The sequence below is a fragment of the Zosterops lateralis genome (assembly GCF_965231275.1).
Source record: "Zosterops lateralis genome assembly, chromosome: 19".
Classification (NCBI taxonomy): domain Eukaryota; kingdom Metazoa; phylum Chordata; class Aves; order Passeriformes; family Zosteropidae; genus Zosterops; species Zosterops lateralis.
In genome coordinates this window covers 8,925,553-8,943,278 of record NC_139779.1, presented here as the reverse complement: position 1 = coordinate 8,943,278, position 17,726 = coordinate 8,925,553, and the positions used below count along the sequence as shown (strand labels likewise).

The window sequence follows — 17,726 nt, the reverse complement described above, 5'->3', positions numbered from 1 at the left end:
AGGCTTAGGAGGGCTACAGCTGTTGTATACTGCTCTGATTTTTTTTTTTCTTTCTTTCTTTTTCTTTTTTCTTTTTTTTAATTGCATTTACTAAAACCCCAGTACAGAGCCCACTGAAGCCATTGTGAGTCTTCCCATTAGCTGTTCTGGACCCTGATATCAGATTGCTGGGACCAGCCTGGCCACCTTCCACCAAAAACCACATGCTTTACTGGGAGCCCCAGTGACTCTGCCCATGTGTGGCCTGAATGATCCACCAGAACCCGATGCCTTGCTAAAAGGGCAATTTTCTTGGGAAGATTTTTCATCTAGAGAATTGTGGTATCATAACTTTCAGTTAGCATTTTGCTCCCTCTAAATAAATCCCTCTTCTCCATCCTTTACTCCTGATAAATACAGTCACAGTAGTCCTGGTTTTAATCAGGAGATTAAAAGTGTCCATGCTTCAACTGGCATGGTGAGCCCCCTTTGCTGGGGAAGATTAAGCCCTGCAGAGTTTAGCCTGTTTCCATAAGCAAAAATTTTATTAACATCAGTAGATTAAATAAAATTGCCTATTTGGGGACCTTTTCCCTCTCTTTTTTTCCCTGAAAGGTGATTAGCATGTCCTGAGAAGTGTCAGTCAAAACTACAAGAACATAGAAGTCCTCAGCATTGCTCCCATGGCCTCTCCAGCCAGTGTTGGAGGATCAGCCTGAGCACTGTGAGCACTTGCCAGTGAAATGGGTGTCATTTCCTCCACCAGCATTCTGCCAGCTAGGAGAAACTCCAAAACCAGATTAACATTGTCTTCTTTCCCCCTCCCCTTCTTTCAGAGAAATAATAAAAGCAGCCCTGTGTATTTATATCCATCCCCCATGATTCTGGTGGAGCTGCTGGAGCATCCATTAGTTTTCTTTGACAGGGAGAGGCTGTTTTGACACAGGCCCTGCAGGAGGTCGTCGTGCACCCCAGGAGAGCTGGGCTGGACAGCAGAGGTGGCCAGCCCCAGTGCACAGCAGCAGCCTTCAGATGGCCCAGGGGCCACTGGGTCAGCCAGCAGCACCAGCCTGGGAGCACTACCATCCCCAAGGGAGCCAGAGGCAATGGAGCACCCAGTTCAGCCTGAATCCCACTGTCTCCACATAGGGCTGGTGGGGTGAGCTTGGCGAAATCTCACCTTTGCAGTGGGGGTTGCTGTGGTGTTGGAACCCTGGGGGCTGAGAATTTCAGACTTTCTGTACTGACAGGCACTGACCCTCAAGCAAGCACCACATCTGACCTGAGGCTGTGGAACAGGCTTCCAAAATTGAGTGACAGCACTGCGGCTGTGAGTGTGTGGTTTGAATAGAAGTGTGATATCACAGAGTAGAAAACTTAGATTTTAAGGTTTTAGTATATAGTAATATATATAAAGCAATATGGAGGCTTTAGAGTGTAGGCTGAGTTCTTCTTCTTTCACCTTCTTCTTCATCGGTTTGGGTGTTTTTTTTCTCATTGGGTGAAAAGGTCCACATTGCGGACCTCAGGTATTTGGGTATTGGCCTAAAAGTAAAAATAATATAGGTTTCATCTCACTATTAGATAGTTTATACTTAAAGGACCTTGGAAAGAGTTAGAGACAGAGCCATTTTTTACCTTGTTAGTTACAGCTCTGTACTTTAGATAAGAATTAATAAACACCTGAGTCCAAACACGAATACTGCAATTCCTGTGCATTAATCCTGCCTTAACAGGAAGAAAAGAAGATAAGAAACCCACAGTGTGGGACCTCAGTCTTACTTGTGGGACCTCTGTTTGCTTTGGTGCTTTTGAGTAGAAGCATCCAGGGGACTCAGCCAAGTCAGGGTGTGTTTGTGCAGGACTCTGGGTGTCTGTATGGATGGTACATAATAAATGGATGTGTGCATATGGTTCCCATGGCCAGTGGCACTGAAACTCTTCACACACAGAGCTGCAGCCTGGCCAAATGAGGAGCTGCTGTGGCTCTGTTTGCAGAGCTGGTTTGGCCATGGGACCTCAGCCTGTCAGAAATTCAGTCCAGATCTTCTGTCTCAGGCCAGTGTCTATTTAGGGCATTTTCTTGTGCAAGACCAGGTCTTTTGTTTTAGTATTACAGAACGGTGCTTGATCCCATAAACCCTTCCTTGGGGGAGGGGGGGGGTAATCTATGCTTACGGGATTAGTCACTTTGAAAGCACTCCTGTGTAAATAAAGTGTACTCACACGCGCAAAGCTTTAGTCCAGCTCTCTGTGTCGAAGAACTGTGATGCTTTAGCAGGCAGCACCCTCCGGATTCTGCCCAATGTTTTTTCCCTGATGGTAACGGGTGGCAAACCAGGAATTTTGTGGATCCTAAATTTGTATTTGTTTGACAGCCCAGGCATTGTCTGTGTATTCCCCTCCCCTCCTCCCGGAGCAGTGGGCATCTCCCGCAGAAAGTGAAAACTGAATGAACTGATTGCTTAACCTCTCCTGACTCTACCCTGGTGGTAGATCATTAATGGTGTAGAAAACGAGGGCCAGCGCTGGCAGCACAGGGTGGGGTGTGTGTGCATCTTTAAGAGATTTATGTGGAGGTCTGAGATGAGGAGACAGCACTGTGGTACATCATCATGCAGGAGACATCAGAGACGTTCTTCTTCGCTTGGATGCATTATCATAAAAAGTGATTTAGACTAGAGCTGATTGATGCAAATGGTCCTCTGTTCTTTCCTATCATTAGCGGCCTCTTTCAGTGGCCAGAGGCAGTGATTAAAGCTGTCATTTGGAGCTGCTCATTAAAGACAAGCACCCGAGTAGCGGGAGGAAAAAAAGGTTGAAGAAGCATGATTTTATTTCTTTCCCCTCACACCCCTTCCTTTAAAAAAAAAAAAAGAGTATTATCCTTTTTCCAGTTCTGGCTCTACAGGAGAAGTCTCTATTTGATGTGAGAATGCAGGTGGTTTAAAAAATAAATCAGAACTACATTATTGTCACTTAGTATTTTGAGGACAGCACAGCAGAGTGTTGAGATGATCATTATAAAAGTATCACTGGGTGTATTTGTTATGGAATAACCTGATAAAATACTAAACATCATTATTCACACAAGCCAGCGATTGCCACACAGAAATTGTGCAGGGCTGTAATGACTGTTCTTTTGGGGCTGGCTGGGAAGGATGAGCAGAGGCAAATGCAGAGATGCTGGATGGTGATCAGGTTTGACATGCTTCATCATAACAGATTTGCCTCTTCAGAGTTTGGATTCTTCAGGGCGAGGACTTTGTTTCGCTGCTGATGCACTGAGAGTGTCTCACAGCAGAGCCAGGAGCTCGAGTGGGACTTCTGGACATCATCAGACCACGAGTGAGAAATCAGGGCAAGTTGTTGTTAAATAAATGGCTCGTAGTGGCAGCTTTCTATAACCACGGACCGTGCAAGTCATCCATAAAATTGTCCAGAGCGCAGTCCTGGAGCTGAGGGCGCAGTGATTCTCGGGGAGCGCTGGCGGCCTTCGGTTCATTCCTCCGTGCCCCGGGCTCCCCGAGGAGAGCGGGAGAGCTGCCGCTCCTCCAGGGCAATTGATGGAAGTGCTGTTCCGCTGGGATTTAATGATCCGCCATGGGCAGAGGGGTGGGGAGTGCCCGAGGAGGGACAGAAGGACACGGATTAGAACGAGCAGAGCCTTGTTAGAGCCGAGCAGCCCCGGGCAGGGTAATTGCGGCCTGGGCAGGCGCGGCCCTGCGCGCTGCTGTCGGAATTAACGCGTTTTTAAAGAGGTCACAGCCGGAGAAGCTCCCTAAGTGCTTTTAGGCCAGGCTAATAGAAGATGCTGAGGAATGACTGAGGGGAAGTTATGATGATAGTGAAGGAGTAATTTAGCATATTAGGGGAAATATGTCAAACCACACTGATTGCTATAAATACAGTCTTCTTCTTTCAGAATCTGGCTGTGCCCCAAGGATTTTCCTATGAAATTATGGAAGTGCAGCTTACTTATTACTGGCTGACTTTCACACCATTGTGCCTTCTTTTTCGGTCATGTGCTGAACACTAAATTGGTACCTTTCCCAATGAGCTCGTTTTTCTTGTAGCGATCCCGTGTGAGACAGAAGAGACAATGCTGTGACTCCAAGGGGGTGGTGGCATCCTTAAAGCTGAGTTTATTCTTCGGGAGAAGCCTTCTGCTTAGAGATTGCCCAGATGGGGCAGGTTGCAGGGGGTCAGTGGGGCATGTGAAGGGAGTGAGGCTTTGGTGCTCAGGGAAGGAGAGGGGGCACCTGGTGGGCTGAGCTTGGCCAGAGCAGGCAGTAGAGGCAAGAAGCAAAGCTTGCTGAAGGTAGCTGGTAACGGCCAGTTTAGGATTTGCCTGTGATTTTAACAGCTAGGTTTTCCAAACTGGGCCGAATTGCTTCAAACAGAGCCTACTTCTGCTTCTCTACTCAAGTGTGATGTTGCTCTCACTGCAGTCATTACATTTTATACATTAGATACATTATATTTTAATGTAGATCCTCCTAATACTGAAATAATCCATACTGTACTGACAATGGTAATAAATTGTTTGGCATTAAGCTGCCAGAAAAAGTGAGTGCTTTGTGTGTCATGTCATTCAGGTTTTGGGTGTAATTGATCTGAACAAGGATTTTGATTTTGGAAAATGCTCTGCTGTTTATCTCCTGCAATTCACTTTGGACAGCAAAGACATCTAACATGAGAGAGGAGAAGGGCAATGGTGTTAACAGAGTTAAAGATTAGGATAATTTTAGGCCATTTTCTCCTCCTTATGCACCAAACCCAAGTTGCCAACAATTAGAAAAATGCAACATTTTCAAAATAATTTCCTTTACCTTTGTTTCAGTTTTCCTTTAAGCCAACTTAGAGATTCTGTGCATTCATCTTTCTTTCCTCATTCTTTCTCTTTGTTGTTGCTATTGATCATATCTGTGCAGCTGCAGCTCTGCTCTGGGGCTTGTGTGGAGAAGCTGTGGCTACCCCTGGATCCCTGGCAGTGCCCAAGGCCAGGCTGGACACTGGGGCTTGGAGCAGCCTGGGACAGTGGAAGGTGTCCCTGCCCATGGCAGGAATGGCACTGGATGGGCTTTGAGGTCCCTTCCAACCCAAACATCCTGTAACCATAAGGTGGGACACAGCCCTGCCGGATGTGTGTGATTTGTGGACACCTGGTGCTCACCAGGAATGGGAAATGTCAAGTGCAGGAGGGTGGGACACGCACCACCAGAGCAGCCCAAGTCCTGTGTAACACATCTGGATTTCACCAGTAGTAAAACCTCCATGGGCTGAGTCTGTGCCATTTTTGAAATAATAATTTCTCAGTGTAAAAAACAAGTGGTATTAATGACAGCAGGCTAAGATGAACAACTACCTCTATTGCATGTTTTGGAGGGGCACATATTTAGTCTCTTCACTTGTGCCTTTGCATGGTATTTTTTACTCTTGCATTCAGAATGGGCTGCCCAGCAGAGCTTTTGGTGAAGCTGCTTTTGCACCGATGACGGCACAGATTATCTTGGGTTGTAAATGATGCCCCCTATGTGTGTGACATTTCCAGCATGGTTGGTCTCCACCTTGCCAAGCTCCCTGTCTCGTGCTGTTGACAGTGCTGCCATCAGCCCAGCACCACAGCTCGTTCCTGGCTTCCAGGGGACTGGAGCTGTGCAAAAGCTTATTGACTTTGAAGTTAGTCCCAAAGAAAACAGCAGTTTGGCCCCATGCTGGCCTGGATTTAGCTTGGAAGGCACCAGTTCAGGCAGAAAGGGCAAAGAGCATGTTAGAGCAAGTGTGAAGATAATTTAAAATTTCATTTTGTTTCATGTGTTTTTACCAGAGAGCAGCTTAACAACTCTCAGGTCAAGAGAGCATTTTGAAAGTATTGATTAATATTGTTAATAAAACAGTTAGAGTTGCTAAATGAGGCTCAGGCTGGGAGAGCAGTGTATAGATGTACACATGCAGCATAATCTATAGGTATATTATTATTATGTATGTGTAGCCTGTGAGTTCTGTCTTGCTGTCTCAATACAGTTGTGTATAGAAACACCTGAGAGCACCTTCAGAAAAACACAGTGATGCAAAAACTTCTAGACCCTAAACCACAACATTCTGCTCTGTTGCTACCAAAAAATTTAAATATACAATTCTCATTTTCTTCCCAATGGAGGAGTTGCAATAATTTGGGGGTAAATTAAAAATACAATCCAATCATTTCCTTGTAAAACCTGGTGCTGACATTAGCCTTTAGTTATGACATTGCAATTATCTCCATGGCAACCCGGTGTGATGTGACAGCGCGGTGGCTGCACGTTCATGTGCTCCCAGCCCAGGGTTCCTGCCTGCCACATTCCTGATTCTCTCCTTCCTTGCACTGGTTTAGTGCTGGTGTAACATGGCTGCACTCAGGGCCCATGTGCCTGTTCAAGGAGCAGAGAGAGATTCTGTGCATTTATGGGAGTCTTTCAGGCATATTAAGGAGCAGTATTTTATATAGTCTCTTCCATTAATAAATAATTTTGAGAAAGCTCATACATGAATACAGCACTTCCAGGCCATTATGCGCAGGAATACATTATCAGTGTGGACTCCACCTTAGTTAACTCTGAAGCCTGTTCTTTAGTCAAACACATTTGGTATCTCCCAAAGCCTCAGGACAGCATCAAGCAGAGCGGAAAGAAAAAGGGTTATTGTGGATTGAAAGGGCTGAAAAGACTAAAGAGGCACACCCAAAACCTGTTCCTACTTCTAGTTTGGACTGTGTTTTACATGCCTTAGTTCCTTGTCTGTCCACAGACTCCTCAATGAGAGTGTCTCAGTCTTTCCTAAGATCCCCAACTGCTGTGCTTTCATTTTCAGTCTTCTGTTAAGGTTATGGTCTGTACCTGCCCCTCCAAACTGAGGTTACATCACAACCTTCCCCCCCTTGGGAGGCTGTGGCAGTAGGACTGAGCTGAACCCATAATCTGTCTCACAGTTTTCACTTTCAGGGAAGGAGAGAGGCCATCTGGCATGTCCAGGCTGAGCAATTTCCATGTCTTCAGTCACCAAAAATATCAAGGAGTCAAATCTACCACATTCTCAGTGCAGAAAGGACTTCTGAATACCAGCTCAAGGCACTTTGTCCGAGGAATGCATTGCCAAGCATGCCTTAATTTGTTTGGTAAACACCTAAATTATTCTTATTCCCTTGGTGCAATCATGGATTGAATGGTAATGGAGCCATCCACCACCAACTTTAATGCTTCTGTGTCTAACTGTGGACACTGCTTCATGTATTGCTTAGGCACCAGGTTGGAAATGCCATTATCCAAAGTTCTGTACAAGTGATACATGTACTTATAGGTATAAATACACAACATATATATGTGTGTACATATATACACACACAATGAGTCACTGCTGCAGCACCTTTTAAGAGAAGAACTTGTTTTCTGAAAGGCATCAAGACTAAGATGTATTTCACCACCCTGATGTGCAGTGACTTGGGTGATTAAATTTCTGTGTGGTGAGATAAGACAGCACCCTGAAGGATTTATGTCCTTGTATCTCTGTAGGCTGTGAATTTACTTTCTGTTACCTTAGTGAACTGTGCTGGAGGTGTTTGGGGCCTTGAGGGAGTCTTTCCTTCTTGTTGTTTTCTGGCTGTTGCACCTAATATCCTTGATTTTTGGCATGGACTGGCTCACAGGAGTGAGAGAAAGGGGCCATGGTGCTGTGTTCTCCTGGTGTGTGGCTCAGGGATGGGGGAAGGATCACCATGCAGAGTTCAGGTGCCAACAGGAGTGTGTGGGCAGTGCCCTGTGGGGTACAGGAGGGAAGAAGTGAGCCTGTGGAGAAATGGGCTGCATGGCTGGTCCTACAGCAGCCAATCTGTTCATCCTTCCTCCTGCCTTCATCCTGCTCTCCCTCGTTCCTGCAGTGCCCTGGGACAACTCCATCACACGGGCACTCACAGCTCTTGTCCCTCCTCAGGAGGGGCACTTGGGGCTCAGCTCAGACAAAGGGAGCTGGCACCGACCAGCCTCTGAATGGCCCTGGATCTTCCCAAGCTTCTTGTGAGGCAGGAAGAGCTGGCTGGGCTCTCCTGGCACATGACACAGCAGCCTTTGATGTCAGAGAGAGGAGTGTCCCAGCCCCTGGGTGTGTAAATCTGCTGACACTCACGGGATCAGCTCCTGACGTGCCAGTGTGGGAGAATGAACAGCAAGGAGACCCTTGCCAAAGGGCAAGGAGAGAGCCAGAGAAACCATGAAGATTTAGGAAGATACTGGCTCAAAATTCAGCCACTGGCATTCCACGGGGTTCTATCTGCAATGAGCTCAAAGCTGGACTTCATCACTGCACTTTAAAATATTTTACTTTTATTAACTCTGAAAAACTGTTTTGCTGCTGGTTTTCTTCTAGGCTCGGTTATCCAGTCTTGATGCATTATTTCTTTCCCTTTGTGTAAGAATGAAAAAGTGACACCTTACCCTCCTGCAAAGCAAAATTGGTAATTCTCAGTACTGACAAAATATCTTAATTTAAAATGTCTGACTTTCCACCTGTGACCCCCACTAAATCTATCCACTACAACAGCTGGTGCTAGGAAAACTCTGCAAGGAACTAAAACTCCCATGTAAACATGATTGAAGCATTCCTTTACCCGGCATTCCTGGTACTGTTTATTCTAAGGATGATCCTAGGTAAGAGATGGGAGTTGGACTGGGTCTGTTTCCTCCCACTGCAGCTTACTGGGAGGAATCTGTGGCTTTCAAGATGCTGTCAGCCTGAGGACTGATGCTACCAACATCACTGAAGTTTGGGCTTTGGTGGGACTGCTCAGATCGTGCAGTTATGTAGGCTTGATTCAAAACCTGCTGAGGTGTCACTGGAAATCTTCCCGTGCTTTGGATGGAGCCTTAACTTTCTGCAGATCAGCTTTTCCAGCATCTGCTGTGCTGCAGAATGGCTCCTCAACATGGGCCTTGCAGGCAGCATCTCCGTGCTCCTCCTGCACTCTGACTGTATAGAGAGCTATTTAGGTTGGCTTAAGGTTTAAGTTTCTGTATTAATTCTCTCCTGACCCTCGTTAGCCGAAAGGAAAAAACAATTCTGAAAGGGTTTGATTTCCTAATATTGTATCTTCTGTATCTGCAGTGCCTGTTGTGGCCTATTAAGAATTAAACTGAGATCACTAAACTCATTTCATTTATGCCTTGGGCCTCATTCAAACCCTGGTTTCCCAGCAAAGTAAGGCCAATGGATTAACGTTTCACCTAGCTCAATGGAGTGGTTTTCATCTCTCCTAATGCCTTTGGCATTAAGGAAAAAAAAAAAAAAAGAAAGAAAGAGGAGGGAAAAAAAAAAGAGGACGATGCTTTGACTGCACCAGAGCATTTTGTTATTGCTCCAGCAGTGCCTTTACTGGGATTATTTTGTACTGTGCTGGGCTTTATCCCACTTCCAGTGGGAGGGGAGGAGTGGCAGGAACGTTTATTGCATCTTTATGTTGTTAAGCAGTTTGTCTGGCCACATTTTTTTTTTTTTTTAAAGGGATTTGGGTCTCTCTCTTTAAAAGGCAGCCTGGTCCTCCCTGGCCAGGCCCAGCAGCCTTGGCTGCTGTCAGACAAATTACAGTATGGGTGAAGCTGTGATATCGACATGTGCGACTTGATCTTTTTTAATGGGGGCACCACGGGGGTTTCTGCCTGCCCCACTGAGCCTAATGTTCTGTAAGGAAAAACAGACCCAGCACTAAAGGACATTTCTAATGGGCTGTAGCTTAACCCTTTGGTAGCTGCTTGCCCGGCTCCAGTGCCATGGTCTTTAGGGAAGTGTTTAGGGAATCCCACAGGAGCTGACTTCACTTATCCTCACTGCACTCCATCATGATACCTGGGCAAATGCTGTTCTGGAGGGACACGGCTGTCCTTCCTCCCCCTCCTCTTCCCCTCAGCTCATAATTAAACCAAATGGTTACAAACTCACTGGCGAAGGGAGCTCTGTAATTATAACAACAAAATAGCCTGTAAATTGGAGCTGTCTACTTCTCTACTTTAACAACAGCTTTATGTACAAGTGTGGCTATTTATTTTGACCTTTCATAATAATTAGCTTCCTAGGGATAAAGAATTAGACATTTATGAATTCAGCAATGCAGAACTGCAAAGGTGAAGACCCTTCTGGAGATGGGGGAGTTCTGCAGATTTATTTGGGGTTTATTTTTGTAGGCATTTGATCCTTTCCTTTTTTACTTCGTTAACAAGCTCTGAAATCTAAGCATGAAGACTGCAGGGCCTGGGGGTTTCCATAGGGCTTCCTTTCTCCTTCACCATCTCAGAGTGCTCCTCAGGAGAGTGTCTGAGGGTCTGGAGACAGGGCATCAACAACTGGTGCTCTGCAGAGAGAGAGAAACCAACCTTGCCACAGCCACCAGTGAAAGGCTGGCCTGTTTAGGCTGCCCAGAGAAGCTGTGGCTGCCCCATCCCTGGATGTGTCCAAGGCCAGGCTGGGTGGGGTTTGGAGCAATAGGAATCCCTGTTCCACTGGGATAGTGGAAGGTGTCCCTTCACATGGCAGGGGGTGGGACTGGTAGGCTTCAAGGTCCCTTCCAATCCCAACCAGTCTGGGATTCTGTGATTTTGCTGAAAACCTCAGCCCAAATGTCAAATCCTAGGGCACCTTGGTCCTGTTATTTTGCTCCCAGTCATTGCTCTTTAACTTCCTTAACTTTTACCCTGCCTCACTTTTCACACAGTCAGTGGTCCACAAGCATGGGGTGCAGGAAGTTGCATGCCTGTGAAGCCTTTCACTGGATAGGATATTGCAGTATCCATTTATTATTAATTGTCATTAGCACTAAAAAGCCATGAAAGCTCTTAGCATCTTGTTTACTTCATGCAGCTCATACTGAGGACTCCTCTCTAGCTCTTGAGATGGTGCAGTAGTTGTAAATAGAACTTAAGAAGCAATAAAACCTCCCTTCACTGCTGTGAGCCACTTTTGGAGGCAGCCGCTTGTCTCCTGTGCTGATGTTGGCCAGGATGGGGTTGGAAGGAGCTGTGGGGTTTCTTCCATGAAATGCATGATTAGACCCTGTGCCAAAACCTCATAGGAGAATATTTCCACTCCTTGGCTGACTCTCATGAGGGACAGGTAATGAAGATCTGAGAGCACACCCACCAGCCTTCCTATTCCATCTTCTTGTGTACAGTTCAATTCCTCCCCATTGGTCCTGGGCCAGGAAATTCCATGTCCTTTCAGGGTTTTTTTTTTTGTTTGTTTGTTTGTTTGTTTGTTTGTTTTTTGTTTTTGTTTTTTTTTTTCCTGTAGATATTGTTGCACTCTGAGAATTTCTTCATTACCAAAAGTCACTTTGCCAACAAAACACACTTGGGGCTTGGATTCATGCTTGGGTTGGCTTCAGGATGTGGCAAAAGGGATTTTTATCCTGGAGGGGACAGTGACAGTGCCACCAGGGGTACCACATGTTCATCTTGCAGGGCTTTTCTCATCATCCATTTAGATCTTTGAGTTTCTGATAGGGAGATCCAGTGTCCACAGCTCCCTGCAGCTCTGTGTAGATACACGCCATAGAGTGAGTTTGTGCAGAGTCCCTCAAGAGAAGCTTTAGGTAGAATCATCACTTGGGGCTTACTCAGGGTTTCAGTGAGGGTAGGGAGCTCTGCCAGAGGACAGAGTGAGCTTTGCACTGCATGCTTTGAAAATCCAGTGTAGATACCTGCACTGGAGGGCTAAATGAAGGTGCAGGATTAAATCCAGCATGGATCCTGTACAAACTGGAGTTATGTATTTGAGACTGAGGCTGCTGAGGATCCAGTGGATGGTTAAAGGTAACTCTTTCTGTGTTATCTACATGTTCTCTGCCTTCACACCTCGGTGTTAGGGTTGGGGATAGAGAAGCATGTCAAGGCTGTAGCTGCAGGATGTATAATACTGGTGGCGCATTCCTGGAACATCCAAGCAATGTTCATTTGATCCGAGTCAGGTATAGCTCTGTGGTAACATTTCTGTCTGTTCAGCCAAACATATGATAGAAGTTTATGTTGGCTTTTCTGCTCCCTGCTGGTGTTACATTAGCTGTGAGATGACAGATGATACTTCCTGCAGGAAAAAGTTTGCAGGGACAGACTCACCTATCAACCCTTTTTAAACTTTGCTTTGGCAGTGTGAGTTGATACACAACCAGCAGTTCGAGTTCGAAGGCTGCAGGGCTTTTCCCCAGGCAACTGCCGCCCTCAGATTTGGTTTATTGTGCAATCAAACCACCATCTTAGTGCCTGTCAGTGCAGAGAACTGTGGGTTTCTTGCACCTATGCAAACATATGTATCTGCTTGCACTGGAGCAAGGCCACCCTAAGCACACTGTCCCTTGTTTTACAAGGAATAAAAGTGGTTAATGTTGCCAGCTGACCGCTAATGGGAACAGATTGGTGTTTAAAGTTTACAAACACCATAGCAGGGATGGTTGATGGTGCTGCAAGGACAAACATTCCTGTAAAGGAGAGTAGCATCTGAATCCCCATCAACTGAAGGAAAAGGTCATCATGGTAAAATCTGATGAAAATTATGAAGAACCATTCCAAGGAAGTAAGAAGTGCTCCAAGCCATGTGGAGCAGCACTCAGACCTTGTCATGGAGCAGAGCTGCCCAGCTGAACTGGGGCTTTTCCAGTTCTGCACTGTGTAATTGTCACGGTGCGCTCAGACTGTGACCTCAACGCCAAGTATCAAAGAAAACAATAGAACTGTGTGTGTGTATATATATATGACATGAAGTGAGAGGTGCCAGGGTTTCTGTGGTCAGGGTGCTGAAGTCCTTTTTGCTGGGTTGTCCTTGCCCACACCGCTGCTGTTGGCTTTTGCACTGCACCCAGTGAGTGCTCAGGGAGCAGCAGCCGTGTCTTTGGGGCTTGGTGTCTGTTACTTTGAGATCCTGAAACATTAGCTCCTGGCAATTAATATAATTACGTCATTAATGTCACACCCCTGATGTTACTGTGTGTCAGAGTCAGACAATTGCAGTGTTGTGATTTCTTAGTTATGTAAAAGGCGATTAAGGCAATTAAGTGGGTGATTAAAGCTGCTCAGTCAGAGGTGCTGACTGATGCTATTACCAAGCAGCAGCACTGGTGTATAGCAACAGTGATGGAAAGTACCTCCAGCAGCAGGGACTTGCTTGTTGGTGGCCTGGGGGATCTTCAGTGAGCAATCCCACACCCCCTGATCCCCCACCTCTCTCAGCCACGGTGATTTACTGAAAGGTGCTCAGAAATGAGCACATATAGCATCAACTACATGGTTAAATAAAAAGCTTCAATGTTCCCTTTGAAATGAGCATTATTGGCTTTATTTAATTAAATATGGATTTACACTATAAATATTGGAGCTCATAGAGCCCATATTTCAATTAATGGATCATTTGTATGTCATGCTCACTTTGTAATTACTGGAATGTGAAAATACAATGAATTGAAATGATTTCCCCTCCTCTTCAAATAAATCTGAGCAAGAATCAGATAGAAACTGTTTTCCTACCCAGAAGTGTGTGGGCATGTGGCTGCACCCAGGCAGAAGAGGGGACTTTTGCAGGAAGAGCGTGTGGGGTGTGCGAGGCATCTGTCTTGATACTGTCAGCAGTGGTTCTGTAGGACACAAAGCTGCCTACATATGAAGTGTTTTACTCCCCGGGTGACTCCGGCTGTTAAGTTGACAAATACAATGTACCATTTGGTGCAAATGATGTAGATTTGCTGGGTTGTTTCTTGTCAGGACCTCAAACAAGCCTGTTCAGAAGCTGGGTTCAGCAATGCCGGCATAGACTGTTTGATGGGGAGTTACAGGGTAAGGACTGGGCTTGGGTTTTAGTGCCCGGAGAGCAAAAAACATGGGAAATGCCATTGTTTCTTGTCTTCTGAACACTGCCCACACACATTTTTATAGTCTCCTCCTTCTGTTTGCAAGGATGTGGTAATCCATTTTCCGGGGTGTTTTATGTTAAAAACAAATATAAATAAATATGTCAGGCTTTGCATCAAACAAACCCAGTGGTAATTGAGACTGGCAAGGATGTGCTGTCAGGAAATGGGGTTTTATTATTCTCCGCTCAGCAGAGGCAGCAGCCCTGGCCCCATCCCTGTCCTGCTCCTGTCTCAGCAGGCAGATGGCAGCTGGCAGAGCCCAGAGTCTGCTCGGCCACCACTGCCCAACCCGCAAAAAGGTGCCTCGGAGGGCCTGGCCGTGAGCTGCCATGGCATACATAATTCCATCAGAAAATATCCAAGGGTGGAAATCATTGTTCTCCGAACTAGCTGAGCTGGAGCCAGAGCAGAAATACTAAAGTCAGTTGTGCCTTTGAGCTGCCTATAACAGCGCCCTTTGGAGACCCATTTCATACCAAATTTGAAGCCTGTGTTTATTGCCCATTAAAGCAACCTTTATTTTATGGCAAATGTTGCAGTAATTGCCTTTTACGAAGAGCACTTTGTAACACACATGCACTGTTGAAAGAAAACCACTCTGGTATTGTCTATCGGGACTTAATGGCGCAATTAATTTTACTCCATCTGTTCCTGAGACTTTAAAGGAAAATGGATTTTTTTTTTTTTTGAGCGCACTTTAATGAAGAAGATAAAGCGGCCCGGCTGGTGTCCCACAGGCTCAGCGCAGTAAGTTCAGATTATTGCTCAGTCTGTCAGAATGGGCTGCTCCCCTCGGCAGCCGCGCAGCCGGCAGCCCGCGCTGGCCCCTCGCCGCGCCGCTCCCGATGACAAACTGCCAGCCGGCTCCCACAAAAGCGCGATTAAAATGTCAGCACAGGATGACGAAGGGGCCAAGAGGGTCCTCGGAGACAAACTGTGTTGGGTATGAGTTAATACTTCACTGCAGTGCGAGGCTGGGCTGCCGCTGCTGCTTCAGGGAAGTGCGGGCAGAGCCGTACAAAGGGCTGGTGCGAGCACACGGATCCGCTTCGTGCCGCGGCCGGAGCAGGGGCTGGCACGGCCAATTTATACCGGCTGAGGGGCTGCCAGGCCAGCCGAGCCGCTTGGTTTTATGTCCACCAGCCCATATTGCCCCGCAAATGGAGCTGCAGGATTAGTTTCCCCTCGCGGGCCTGCCGTATGAGGAGGCGCTGGAGAGGGGCAGGGATGCTGCTGGATGGCGGCGGGAGCTGCCCGCGCTGCCGCGGGCGGGGCGAGGTGCTCGGCTCTGAGGATGGAGGGTTTGCAGCAGGAGCCGGAGCCCAGAGGCCCCGCGGCTCAGCGTCCCGCGGCTCGGGCTGCTCCTGGGGGCAGACACCGTGCTCTGCCGCGGCCAGGCCCGCGCCACGGCGGGCTGGTGGTGCGGGGCTGTGTTCTGCGCTGGGGCTGCCCGGGCTCCCCTTCCATGGCGGGGCCTCCCCTGAGCAGGGCCTCGGTGCGGCCCCACCGGCACCAGGGGCTGCGCAGGGTTGCGTTAATGCTGCTGGGCCCGGGGCTCCTTCCCCGAGCCCGGTTGTGAGGGCCGAGCCTCTGTCACGCCAAGGCCGGTGCCCCCGGCCGGGCTCGGCCCCGGCCCCTCAGGGGAAGGGCGGTCCCGGTGCCGGTTCCTCGGCGCGGGTTGGCGCGGCCTCGGCCCTGGCCGCTGTTTGCCGACTTGCGAGGGGGTAGGACCCGCTTTGTCACTGCAGTTTAATTCCCCGAGAGCCCTCCTGAGCAGTGTCTGGGGGTGTGAGAGTGACAAAAGCCTGTAATGAAAAGGAGAGGAGATTGTCAGCGCTGGCGTCCCGCTGGGAGCGATCTGCGCTCCTCCTGGGCAGCAGGTGGGAGCCGCGCCATTGTCCCTAATGGTTATTAGCCGGCGATGAGCAGGACAAATGTGGGGTCACCTCTCCCGCTGGCAGGGCAGCAGTTGCAGGATTTAAAGCCCCTAGGAGAGGAAGAAATGGCATGGTTAGTACCTACAGCTCAGGATGTGACCTGCTCACTTTTAAATGATCTGTTAGACTTTGGGGGAGGGCGAGCAGAGGACTGCTGGAGCAAGTTGCATTCAAAATATATTGCCTACTTGAATTAAATGCAATCAGAGACATTCACTGATATCATAATGGCTCTTGAATAATCAGCACAAGACATAGCACTGGGCTATTGACTATTTAAAGCAAGATCCAGTGAGACAGCGATTGCAGCGAGCTGCCTTTGGCGACGGGTGGGTTTTGTTTCCAATGCCATGTGCTGATTCCCAATGAAGATTTAAAGCCAAGGATATAAAACAGGAAACCTTTACATTTCCAATAAAACTTGCTTGCTTCTTGCTGTTCATGTTTAATTGAAGACAATGTCTTCCTGGGTTTCTATGCTCCTTATGGATTTGCTTCATCCCACCTCTCCAATGTGCTCGCCTGTGACATCTCACCCCCTCCCTGCTCCTCTCGGCCCCTCTTCCTCCCTCCCTCCCTCCCTCCCTCCCTCCCTCCCCTCAGAGCTTCCCATGGTTGGAGATTGATCTTTCTCTTGTGCCCATTTAACTGGAACAGCTCTCCCTCCTCTCCCCTGAGCCACTTCCTTGCCTCAGGTCGCCCCTTAAAAAACACTGATTTGCTGTTCTCTGCTGCCGGTGCTAAATGCTGCATTATTACACCTTGCCCCGCTAGTTCCAATTTCCTATTTTTGCCTTGTCATTACGAGCCTGCATGAATTTGCTCCTTATTGCTATTAAGTTCCAGGGTTTCTCAAACTCACCTTTGGCTCCCTGCGTGGCCTGCCCTGTGTGGGAGCTGCTGACCCAGATGTGTGCAGGAGATGTAGTGGTGCTGTTAATGGCTGCACAGCGCACTCGCCCCGGGAGCTCCAGGCACTTTACCAACAGGAGTGGAGGCCGGGGGTCTCCCGTGGGGGGAGCGTGTTGGGTTCCAGCTGGATGGGCTGAGCACGGGCTGTGCAAATGTCTCAGAGACGTGGGGCTGGGGCCAGCCTTGGGAAGTGCAGGGCTCGCACTGCCACGGCCACAAGCAAGGCTCCTCTCCCTGCTGCTGCAGAGCAGTTTGTGGTGCTTTCTTCAAGGGATTTGTAGGAAACTAAATTGTATTGTATCGGATTAGGGCTCCATAAGTTTGCTGTTTGCAGTGTAGCATACATCTGCTCTCCCAGTAATCTCCCCTTGGATGGGACGCACGTTTATTCTGTGAGCTGCTTCAACAGGAAAATAAATGTGCCCATATCAGTATGTTATGGAGGGAGTAAAGGGATGCAGCTGGTCCCCAGCTCATTCAGCAAACCTGTGCTGTGACTTACAGCTCTGTGCCGTGCACACTGTGCCACCGGCTCTCCACAGCACTGCCTGTTAATGGGAGGGCTTATAAGTAGGTTCAGTCAGGGCAAGATTCCTGTCTAGCACTCGGTGCTTTCCAAACCCTGTGGTAAATCCCCTTCTGAATGGAGCACTGTGCTGGCCTTTCAGGCCTGGGGAGAGGGGAGGATTGAAAGATTTGCCTTTGCATTCTGCACGGCTCGCCTGACGCAGACATATAAACCACAGGAGGTTTGTGCTTGTGTTTTCCCAGCTCATTTCCCATAGCCTGGGAAGTGATCCCTGAGTGTCAGGTGGCATGCAGACCACTCTCCATGTCAAGGAAAGCAAAAGAAACCAGTGTGCTCCTCTGTGTGGCTAGCTCTTGTTTATCCTTTTAAGTGTTGCTTGCCCAGAAATGGAAATGGCTGTCCCTCACTTACCCATTTGGTCTGGGATGGCGTCTCTCTGACACTGAGCTGA

The 17,726-nt window shown here is 47.9% G+C and overlaps 1 protein-coding gene across 1 annotated transcript in view; it reads left to right on the top strand.

The window, feature by feature from the left end:
- Positions 1–17,726, top strand: part of AUTS2 (activator of transcription and developmental regulator AUTS2) — a 768,062-nt gene that overhangs the window by 639,152 nt on the left and 111,184 nt on the right. The gene's annotated exons all lie outside the window — the stretch shown is intronic.